Genomic DNA, 12695 nt, shown 5'->3' on the forward strand with positions numbered 1-12695 from the left:
TTCCTTATTGCCAAGGTATACTACAACTGTTTAAACTGTATCAATGTATTTTACCGCAAACATATTAGTCCATATTACCCTTGTATTCATCATTACTGCAATCTGTTGTAAACTACTGTATATTTGTCATCCTATACTGGATTTTTATTATACTGAACCGTATTTTTATCATATTATAAACTCTCTATAGTTATATGTTTGACTTCTCCACAGGAGTTTATCCTCGCGCTGTGTCATGTATTAAGTTTAATGACATATCACTTGTTAGAAGTCTTATGCAACAACACATATCATTTCTTAACTACATCGTATTATGTTAAATGTATCGTAACCTGTTATTTACAGAAATGCAACAATTTTACTGCCAAGGTATACCACAATTGTTTGTAATCAGTCATTCATTTTCAATTATGTACTCACGTACTTGAATTAGTGTTGTCCTAAGGTTTCTCTAGATCATGGTGGACGTGGTGCTATACTAATTAACCGTATGGTAGAGGCATAGTGGCCACATCCACCGTTCCTTATCCTTATCCTTATTTACATTATTATAGAAGTAGTGGAGGAGGTTTTAAATAGAAAGAAATCCCTGATAACTTTGTAATTAGAGTCTAAACTAATTAATTACTTCTTTTTGGACACTGAACAGTTTTAGTTTACCGTATTTCATACATATATTTTATATCCAAGAGCCGCACAAACTGCCTGCGAGAGCCATATCAAGCTCGCGAGCCGCACTTTGGCCACCCAGTTATATACAGACACGAACAATTATTTAATTTTTTATCAGAAATTTTTTTTTTGAAAAGGAAAAAAAAAAAAATCCCGAGTTACGAAAGGAACAATAAGCCTTTTTTAGCCCAAAGGGGCAATTTGCCGAGAAGGGTTATTAATTTCGTTTTGGCATGTTGCATCGATTCACTTTCTGCGTTGATTCACTTTTCAAACTGTTAGCACCAAATATTATCACCCTGGTTATATTTAAAGAAATTAAATAATGAAGAATATGCATAAATGTATGCATGTTTCTCGCATTGCGATGAAACAACGGTACCTAGAGCCATCCAATTTTGAATGACGTAATCTTCCTCCGAATATGGGCATCTGGAAGCCCAGATTTGGAATTTGTTTTATTATTGATTTCATATTTTGTAAAACTTTAACGAGTTTTTGATTAACAAATTCAACGATTTCAAAGCGAACACTGTACGGGGGGGGGAATTATCTCCAGCGCCAGCGCACGAGACTGTGTATCGGAAATTCTAAAATTAGGCTCATTTTAAAATTATTTTGCTACATTGTTCTTGAACTGAATTTTACGGTGAAAAACTACGGTGAAATTTACGGTGAAGTGCAAAGAACATAATATTTAATAAATAAAGGTAACACACAAAACGTTAAAAAAACGCACTTTTGGGGGTAATGTAAAATCGCAAAAACTTTCAAACTTTTTTTTTTTTTTTTTAAACTTGTGTGGTTTAATTATTTTGGTAACAAATTTAAAATGGCCTGAAAATGTGTATTTATTAGATTTTAAGCTAGTTCAGTGGGGAAAAATATACATAGCTATTTCTCTGTACTACACAGGGTGCATACACAAAATTATTAGTTACTTACATATTACCGCAATCACCTTAGCGCAGTTTGGCGAATTTTTGGAAGAAAAAGAACTGTTGTAAAAAAACGTACATTACATACATGCATATTATTACAATGTTTTAAGGTTTCAAGTACATATTTATTCCTAAGTGTTTGTGTGTTGGTGTATTGAGAATACAGCAAAGCACACTAGGGCTATCTGCCTAAGGGGAGGGATGCCTTCGTGGAGGACTTTCTAAGGGAAATTTGCTGGTATACACATGGGGGAAAACCACGAAGTTTCCCCCATGTGTATGTAAAACCACGACACAGTTTAAAAAGTGACTCTCCGTTTATAGTGAATGAACGCAAAATGCCAAAACGAAATTAATAGCCCTTCTGGGCTAACGCCCTTTGGATTAAAAATGTTTTATATAATTATGTGATGTGAAGAGTCAGTAGGTGTTTCGTAGAGTTCAAGCAAAACCTATAAGAAGTGCGAGAAAAGTTTGAAAAACAGGTTAACCTGAAAGTCCATATAAGCAGGAAACTGACAACAATATCGTAATGAAATTTCTACGACGTAATTTCGATAACTTGCATCAATGTTTAAGGGTATCTTTTTGACCATTTTATTTCCCCGTGGTGTTTAGAAGGCAGACGTTTTATGTGTCCCGCTGATACATTCTAGCCGTAACGACGCAGAACTCTGCCCGGTTTTCTAAACGCACCAGCTACTTCTATGCGAATAGGAGCTAGTATATCCTTTAGAAACTCCTCTTTTCTTATACTGTTTATATAGACTTTTCTTATACTGTTTATATAGACTGCAAATAAAAAGGATTATAATGGATGATGCTTTCACTATAGGAACCAGGAAAATGGCACTATATCAAAATCTGGTATTTTAATTTGGAGCTTACACATATCAATGTATAGCTTGGTTCAGGATACACATGCCTATATTAAAAAATTTTTGAAAATGCTTAAGGGGACTCATGCACCTTAAACCCCTCATGATCTTCGAATATGTGACTATTGCAAGAATTGGGATATTTTATTTATTTTAAAAACAATTACTTCCAACTTTTTACAGCTGACTTCATGATATAGCTGCTTTGGAAACTAGTAAACAGAAAGTTTGTGTTGCCACAAATATTTTTGTAATTTAATCTTCTTTGTGACAAAATATTTCGCCATATTTCCACCTTGCATGATATTTTAAAAATGGCTAATGGTACATACTTGAAATTGGATGAAATTCTTTATATGGGCACTATTTTCTAACTGAACCAACAATCTGATGAATATTTTACTATTAAAAAATTTTATGGACGAAAACATTACAAATTTTTTTAATAAAATACATTTTATAAACTCAACTCGAAATAAAATAAAAATTTAACATGAAATTTTTAGAATTTTAGGTTCACAGTAGTTTCCAGACGTTATAAAAGCTATATATTAAATATGGATTAAATTATGAAACAGAACGTTTTAAACTGTGCGCGCAAGTTTTAAACATGACGAAAAATGTTGTCACAAACCGGATTAAATTATAAAAATATTTGTGGCGACACAAACTTTCTGATGACTATTTCAGAAAGCAGCTATATTATGTAGTCAGCTGTAAAAAGTTGGTAGTAATTGCTTTTAAAATAAATAAGTTATCCCAATTCTTGCAACAGTCACCTATTCGAACATCTTATGGGTTTTAAGGTGTATGAGTCCCCTTAAATAAAGAGCATCTTTCAAACAGTTGGGCACTAACAGATATGAATTAACACTTCTATAATAAGAGGTTTCGGAAACATATAATTGATATTACATAAAAGTAACACAGAAATTGAAATTTTGCTAAGTGGAAAACGAACACAAATTTGATACTTTTCATTTCAGAAAAAAATATTTTCTTAAAAAATAGCTGTGATGCTACTACAAATTTAGGGCTTTGCTAGTGTGCACACGGTTGAAAAGATTGAAAATCACTGATATGAATCGGAAAACTATTTCTAAATTTTTAAGTGCCATGCAATAGCTATTTTGCATTAATACACACACATTTATCAAGATATAGACAAATATCAAAACACTTGCATGTTTGTTTTTTTTAAACATAAACTTTAAGCACTACTAAAAATTAAAAAATATTGCATTAATAAAAAATAAATAAATAAATAAATAAATAAATGAAAATCTGAAAGTTTTCAGATTTTATATTATGCCCAAAGGGCTTTTTTTTAACGTTTTGTGTGTTAACTTTATTTATTAAATATCACGTTCTTCACATTTAAATCATAAAATTCAATTCCACAGCAACATTACGAAATAAAGAGCATATCTTTAGAATTTCGGATGCACGGTCTCGCGCGCTGGAGATATCAATGTTTTTATTTTCCGTACAGTGTTGCCATTGCTCGCTTTTAAATCGTTGAGTTTCTTAATGAAAAACTCATAAATACTTTATAAAATAGGAAATAGATAATAAAACAAATTCCAAATTAGGGCTTCCTGATACCCATATTCGGGTGGAGACATACATGATTTAAAATTGGATATTTCTAGATACCGTTTTCTTATCACAATGCAAGAAAGATATATACATTTATGCAAATAATTCCTTATTTAATTTCTTTAAATAGTATAATACAGGGCGATAATATTGGGTGGCAACGATTTATAAAGTGATTCAGACTTTTAAAGGTTTCGAAACGAAATTAATAGCTCTTCATACATTCTGCAAGAGATGGCGCAACCAGAGGTCCAGTCAACTAAAATGCTTTTGATCACTACTAATAGATGGCGCCACACAAGCACCTCATTTGTTCAAAGTTTACTTATTCTACGGACGGCGGCACAGGAGCCTCCGTCGCTAGTAATCTCTGAGTTCTAGCACAGCATGTGTACAAGTACTTCCATATTATTGGATACAACTTACTCGATTCTTCAAGCATTTAAAAGTCAAGTATCATATATTGGTAAAGGCCGTTAATGGTCGATTGCCTCTTACTAAGTGATAAGACATAGACATTAATAGCTCTTCTGGGCTAACATCCTTTGGGTTAATAAAAAATAAAGGAATACAAAACAAAATATAAGATAAATTACAAATCCAAATTACAAACAGATTTCCCAAACTCAGAGTGGACCTCTTTAACGACTTCATTGTCTAAGACAAAAATTCTTCTCTTATGAAGATGGCATATTAATACAACACGTTAAAAGATAATCCAAATCTAAATAAATATATATGTATTTTTGAAGTGTTGGAAAAGAAGATAAGCTTCTAGCAGCGGTGGGATAAACTTCTAGCAGCGGTGAAAGGGATGCATGGGGGGGGGGGGAAGTTGAAAACCCCAGGTGTATACAAAAATCAAGACAAACATACTCAACATTCTCTTCGCCTCCACTCCAGCCTTAAAAACACCTGGAACTAGTCCAAATCGCTTTAAACAGCTCTTAAAATTTTAGTGTCTAGAACAAAATTTGGTTTAGTTTTAAAATGGCTTCTACATTTGCATTGCGTTAAAATTTTATAAAACTTTGAAAATGTTTAACGTTTTTTTACCTAAGCTATAAATATATTTGTAATGCTATACAGATAAACTTGTAGAAGGTTATATGCTATGTATGATCATTTAGGATTCATATAAAAATTTTTTTAAACAACAGATAAAAAAATGTGAGGCTTGCTGCAATTATGCAGCATAATTAAACCCTTTTTAAAGCACAAACAGAAAAATTTGAGGTCTGCCTTCATTCATCTAACACTACACTGTATTTTTTTTAACCAAAAATAAAAATACTAGGGGCTTGCTTTAGCGCTGAAAGCTACGTGATAACCGTTTTACAACTTTTATTTCTGAAACGGGAAAATTTATCTTGCTTATATAAAAATGAGTATATTGTTTTGTACCTTACTATTATAATGTATTACGTAAAAAAGCTAGGTGGAATTCGTATCTTCTTACAGAATAGTTGGATACTCATCTTGACTTTCGTTTTAAATTTAGCAGCACTTAGCGCTAATTTCTAACTTTTAGTACTATCGTACTTGCTTCGCGCACCATCGACTACTTCTTATCACCAAAATAATAATAATAAACAATGAACAAACTTAAATTGCTGATTCAGAAACTTGATTTGGTTCTCCGCCTTGCAAAGGGAACGAAAATACTTCTTGCAGTTTAATTAAATTATGCACCAGGGTGACGGTTACGTTATAAGTATAATGAAACTGATGCATGCTTAATTAAAATTAGCAAACTTTTAAATACGCATAGTGACCGAAGTTTTATGCCATTTAAGTGCACGCCCAGAAGAGTGCAAAATAGCAATGACGTGTTCAAAAGCATGCTTACTCCAGCAGGAAAACTCTTCGCTAATCCAATCCTCCGCTTCCACGAACTCCTTCGAAAATTATATCAACCGCTCAGCTCTTCACGAGGAAGAGTTAGGAGAGCACAACAAATGCCTCATTGTCGGCCTGGCGAAATGGAGTGCAGAATATTTGGAAGACAGAGTAAGCCGGACCCTGGGCTACGTATACAGACAAAGATCTTGTCGGAACATTGACGAGGCCACGCAAAGATCAATACAGCGATTTTCGGCTGATAGCTTTTAGGTTCGCCCGGGATGGGCTAACTTTTCCCTTTCGCGGAGATCGAATTTTCCCCTTCGCTGAGCACTATTCCCCGAAAAGGGAGAAAAGCAGCAAGAAGATTAAGAACACTCCGGTTAATAAATATATCTCCGGCGACTTACAGACCACCCACAGCTGCGGGACTCGGGTAATATTGCAAACTAAACGATATCAAAAGATGAAACTGGATAACGACAGGGAAAAGAAACTTTGGGTTCGCATTTTCCCCTTTAGTTTTCTCTAAGGCTTTCTGATTGGCTAAATAATTCTAGAAAGCATTTGCGACTGCAAAACGTACTACAATAGATAACTATATTAATTAGTTGAGAAAACTAGCCTTTTTTTATTTAATTACAGAAATTATCATAAAATCCACAGAAATATAATAAATATAACACATTTTAATCACCAAGAAATATCATAAACATAACACATTTTAATTACTATCTTTTAATCACAGTGCTCATAAAATAACGAACTCCAACTCAGCAATCATTTAGTTACATAATCATAAGCAGTGTTATATACATAGCACAGATATTTTTGTCTCTATATTATAGCTTAAAAAGTTTATTTAAAAATAAAAAAAAGGCGAACAAATCATTTAAATGGGACTGTGACCACCCAAGTCCTTCCACGTTGCATATTTCGTAAGTGCACATCAGCATCGCTACCGAGGGACTGGCTTCCATAATGGAGCAATGGGCTTCCAATAATATTTCTGTCATTTCACATGAGTTTGGCCGCGCGTTAAGCAAGATGGTTGAAAATGTTTTGCCACGCAATTTCCTGTACAAAATAATTAAAGCATCATATATTTCTAGTGAAATTTTTCAGTACGAAGTTAGATGAAATAGAAGCATAATTATATGTGTAAAAGTAGAAGCCTTCAAATAAATACTCTTCAAACAGAATGAATTTATCTTATTCACAACGAATATTTTTAATTAACTTTTAATGTTAATAAAATACTGAATCCATTAGTTGATTAGTATACATCTTAGTCTACATAAATGCAAAATGAATTGTAGCTTGAGTTTTATATATATATATAAAGCAATAATATGCCACAAACCTTAATCCGAATATAAGTGCGTTATAGGTTTCACGAAAGTGAAATGTTGACGATTAAATAAGCTTACAAAATAAAAGCGCTTTGAGATTTTCTACTAAAATGATATCCATACATTTATAACTACCAATTTATACGCCATGCATTTGTAACTGCGAAATAAATTCAAAATAAAATGTAAAAATCAACATGCGCTCATATGCACAGTTTCAATGATTCAGAGTCACAAGAACAATAGAAGCCGATTGGTCCGTTTTTTAAACCCTTCCCTCAGTGGCGATACTGATGTGCACTTGTGCATTATGCTTCCCGTGACTAGGAGTTTGCTAGCCTTCGTTACTTTCCTGTCGAACTACTTTAAGCAGACAATGTACAACGAACTATGCAATCCACAGGTCAGTGTACAACGTCTAATTCGAGAAATCTCGCGTGTAATGGTATGGTAGGTAACCTCTAGCATGCGCTGCCGCATAACGTTTTGCATTCAGCAACTTGGGAAAAACTTTCTGCTCTAACAAGAGACATCTGTCATATTAGAGGTAGAAACCACCCTTTGCAACAATGCATGAGGAATTTCCTCATTAGTTTTTTGATCTATAGGTCTTCATAATTCTGCGATTCGCTTCCTGTCCGTTAAGCTTGTCCACAGCTAAATATCCAGAGGAGGCAAAAATCAACGTACAGAGAAAAATCAGAAGGTGTAGGTGGCAACAATCCTTTCCAAATGATATTGTCGCTGCTCATAGTTTATGGCGGTCCACTCCTTAATTAATTTATCCTGGTCCTACTGACATTGTCAGGCGCTTTACAGCCCCTTTTAGAACGTAATTAACTTAAAATTTAATTACACAAAAGAAGATTTAAATAAACCTAATAATTTAATAATTATGCTTTAACGCTGGGTTAAATGTACATTAACACGTTGAGCGCCATGTCGGCCATCTGTGGCTGATACAAGACTTTCCGTTCAGGCCGCTTCAGCCACAGATGGCTGAAACTAGACTTTCCGTTTAGACCGTGGCTGACACTAGACTTTCCGTTTAGGCCGCGTCGACCGCCGCTGGCTGACAGCGTGTAACATGATATATAACTATACAATTTACACTGTTTTATGGAATTACAGAAAAAATATTTAAAATTTACTTAATTTTGATTCATTACAGGACTAATGGATTTCATTGAAACACGATAAGTATAGAAACGGTTCTCCATTACAGCTACTACAAATTGTGACAACTGTCTTAGTCTTTTTTCTGGCCATTACTCTACCAGCTTCAGTTGCATTTTTATCATAACATAATTTACAATATTTCCGTACTCCAGAGGCTTTTCCCGGTTTTCTTTGGAGTTTATGTTGTTGTTTTTTTAGATATTCTTGCATTTCTGTTCGATGGAATATTTTCTTTTTCACAACTTGTGAGGGGTAGCGCTATTTCTTTTCGGACTTCAGTAATGCTAATTTTCTGCTTCGTAATATCTTTGCGTAGAATGTAACTATTTACAAAACAGACTTAGCGCGTAACGTGTTGAATGAATGCCTATAGGAACAACGTTCCAAACGTAAACTATCTTCTACTGCGATAAGAATCGCTGGCTCTACAATACCAGCGCTTTTAAGCGGCGCGCGTGGCCTGAACGGGATTGCCTAAGAAATACGCTTGGCGCTCAACGTGTTAAATGCGCGAGCAACTCGTTGAATGAAAGGGTAACGCCGGATAACGAAACGGAGGGAAGAATAGAATGGTCAGTACTGCTCCCAAAGCATACTCTCCTTCTAACTATCGAAAACTTTAATCTTATGTAAACTAAAACTAAACCCAGCGGCACAAATAGCCCTTAGAAAGCCATGGCCAGCAGTCCCTGATATCTGCTTTCTAGACCGTGGTCCCCGGGATGCTTGTGCATATTGCCTGGACAAGTGGTCAGCTTGTCGCAGGATCCCCTGTGTTTAATCCCCAAGCGAACTTGGTACACATTTTATCGACCCTCACAAGGGAAAGGCTGAGTCAACCTTGCGCAGCCCAGGGATCGAGCTCCGGACCCGTGCTGCTGCTGCGCGACACGCTAACCACTGCGCCACCGGGCCTCCCTTTATGTACATAACCTTCTTTACATCCTGTTGACAGCTAACAAAACGTAGGAGTGAAAATGTACATCAATTCAAAAGATAATTAGTTAAGTAAATTAAAATCCTTAGGAAATATCTATTTAGTATGAAAAAAACATTGAGTACTATGAAAATAATTAATTTTGTAGCTCGGGTTGTCATAATTAAGTTTTCTCCCCAACAATTACGTCGCTTTCGTAGTTCTCTCGGCTTCTGTCACAATCTTCCTCTTGACTTCTGTCACAATAGTTTGCCCAATCCGGAAACTCTTTTACAACTGCAAACATCAGTTGCTCGATAGTAAGTCTCTGAGGTAGCTTAACTGCAGCATATGTGGAATCATAGCATATATATTGCTTTGACTGCAAGCAGATCTTGCTCATGGATCATACTGTTGCGTGCGTACGGGTTCGTTATGAAATAAATGCACAAGTCCGATGAAAAATGAACAAAAATTTATTATTATCACAACAAAAATGCTTAAATTTTCTCAAATTATCATGCAGTATTACAATATCTCACAGTAGTTATCTTTTAACTACTCAAATGTCCAATAGAACGTAATTCAAAACAGCTAAAGAAAGCTAATCCGCGAATTCGCTACAGTCAACAAGAGCAGTCTTCTAAACAACAACGAACTAAGCAACTACTACAAACTGAAATCGAAATCGAAATCGAGTCAATGGCTAGGCGGCAATTAGTAGCCAACCGCTACTTTAACCGTCTCTGTTGGTAAATTGCCCTAAGGCGTTGGTACTTAAGTTTTTAATTAAGGCGATTTACGCCCGGGCCAACTAGGCGAAACTTGTCAAATTTTTGTGAAATGTAGGTGGAGTGGAGGGAGATGATTGGCAGGAGCCTGTCACGTGGGTGGGCACCCACCCAAGTTCAGACTCCGAGCAAAGCAGCTTACGCGTGCAATGAGAAATATTGGATATATTAATAATTATCAAGTTTTTGAAACAGGTTATCCAGATTGGAATAATTAAACTAATATCGCGATCTAAATGAAGACAAATGGCACAACTAAGTGCAACAGATTAGCTAAACAAAATATTCAAATTCATCCTTGCTGTAAAACACAGATTGGACAGTGGTAGTCACGTGGGGGTCACCCTCCCGTGAACTGTCCACAGTCAATGCATCTTGAAATAGTAGATATCACAATTCAGTGAAGTCTTGGTCTGAGAAATTAAACACTAAAGTTCTTGTACAACACTGAGGCACATGAGTTACTGAAACTATACACTATGTACATATAGGGACGGCGGTATTTGAGCGAAGTAGCAAATGATAAAAAACATTTTACACTAGCAATAAATAATCAGAGCTTTGAAGATCCAGGTAACTACTACAAACTGAGATGTTTTCCTCCTTTTATAAGATTTTAAAATCACGCGCTAGAATTTTCCAGTACTTTCTCGAAATCAAAAAGAGATATTTATTTATTTAATGCACGCGCTCTTGTATTTTTAATTTTTCCGGCTTAGCTTTCTTTTAATATTCGTCACGCGCTGCACTGCGCGAGAAATAAAACCATTTAATTTATAATTGAACTAACATTAGCTTTTTAAATATCGAATTCGTAACAATACTTTCTGTAACATCGACCAGCGGTGAATGAAAATTAACATTAATGAATGGTAACTTTAATAATGTCTAATTAGAATGTTGGAGACTGTACACAAATTATGAGTTTTGCCAAAAGTGAGATAACCCATCATGTTTCCCGTTCCATATTTAGTTTTAATTTATTAGCCATAAGTTGGTTTGGGTATGGATAAACACGGAGTTCTTGTTGCTTTTTGCTTTTGATTGCTCTTGCAGACGATAACTATCTTTGACATGTATACAGCTAGGAATGGCCGTTAAATATATACTAATACAAAAGGAAATTTAACTTAAGAATTACGGATTTTCATGACTTTTTGAATATCCTAAATTTCACGCTAAAAACGTTACGGAAATGTTCACGCAATCTCTTTGACTAGGAATATAAAACTGATGCACTACCGAACTAGTCCAATTAGATCATTAATTTGTAAGGTATTTAATGTTATTAGTTTCCGTTATATAATTATTATATAAGTTAACTGCTATATAATTATTAATACTGTTAAGTGAATCTAGCGCCAGAGTGTCGCTATGGTAAATAAATACTAGAGTGAATTTTAAAGAATGCATTTATTCTATTGTGGTTTATGCGCTGTCGGCGAAGTAGATTTAATTCAACCCAATAAGTTTAAATGAAATGCAAGAAAAATGCATATAATTTAATATTCCAATACAAGGAAGTCATGTGGTGTACACATCAGATTTTTTTTCATATTTCATTTTCCTTTCCCCTTTCACGAGAGGGAAAAAGGTCATCGTTCATACTTTCAAATAATTTTAACAAAGTTCGTAAGCCACATTTAGATTTATAGCTTATAATATATATGCCAAATTTCGAAACGCGCCAAGGTATTTACGTATTATCGCAACCAGGTTGGCGCTATTTGTAAGTTTGAGTAAAAAAGTATGAATAGAAAGAAAATGTACATTTATTAATTACAGATAATTTTTAATACAGTTTTTTATATTATTTTGTTTTAAAATATAAAATAGCAATTAAACCCTTCCGGTTTCGAATTTGAATAAGTTGCAGAATTATTTTTTCGGCGGAAATCTTTTGGCTATTGCTTTTAGCACTGATTGAAAACCGTATTCGCCATAACCATGTACACGTCGACTTATTTTTACTTAAAAAAACATCCCAGAATTGCACAAAAACGGCATTGCGCACACTCTTGACTTTATCCATGTACACTGCTATTTTCTCATAAATTACAAAAATTTGCACGAAAATACAGGAAAATTTTGTGAATCTCCACATGCTCTTTTTACAAAACTACGTATAACACATAGGGTTGCCGTAAGTAGGGTCGCCAAATTTCGCAATTTATGTAAATTATCATATGTCGTAGGAAATTTTCAATAAATATCTGTATTTTTTGGTAGGTATGCTAACAAATACATCTACTTTAAGATGATGGTAAAAATTTTATTGGTTAGAATTCAAAATTGTTTTGAAAAATTTATGAAAGTTATATAAAAATACAAATTTTAAAAATAAATCCTTAAAAAAATGGATGAATTATATTTGGAATGAACCTAAATTTTGAAATGTGAAAGGAAGAATAAAAAAGTTTAATAAAAAAAGAGATATTAATAAATATATATCAAATTCAATTAACATGGAGGAGCTAAACTTTTGAGAGCTAATTTTTTAAAAACTACTCGTGAGATTTTTACAA

At 34.2% G+C, this 12695-nt stretch overlaps 1 protein-coding gene across 2 annotated transcripts in view; it reads right to left on the reverse strand.

Annotated features, from left to right (window-relative positions):
* Positions 1 to 12695, reverse strand: part of LOC118196195 (dystroglycan 1-like) — a 139747-nt gene that overhangs the window by 44796 nt on the left and 82256 nt on the right. The window contains exon 1 of one of the 2 annotated variants that reach the window (XM_085812281.1): positions 5940 to 6109. The exons of the other annotated variant lie outside the window; for it this stretch is intronic. The gene's annotated coding sequence lies outside the window, so the exon portion shown is untranslated. Of the gene's footprint in view, positions 1 to 5939; positions 6110 to 12695 lie in introns of those variants that run through there. 2 annotated transcript variants of the gene reach the window in all.

This window comes from Stegodyphus dumicola, chromosome 1 (genome assembly GCF_044657685.1).
Source record: "Stegodyphus dumicola isolate Sdum_Otavi_A_Nest chromosome 1, ASM4465768v1".
Lineage (NCBI taxonomy): Eukaryota > Metazoa > Arthropoda > Arachnida > Araneae > Eresidae > Stegodyphus > Stegodyphus dumicola.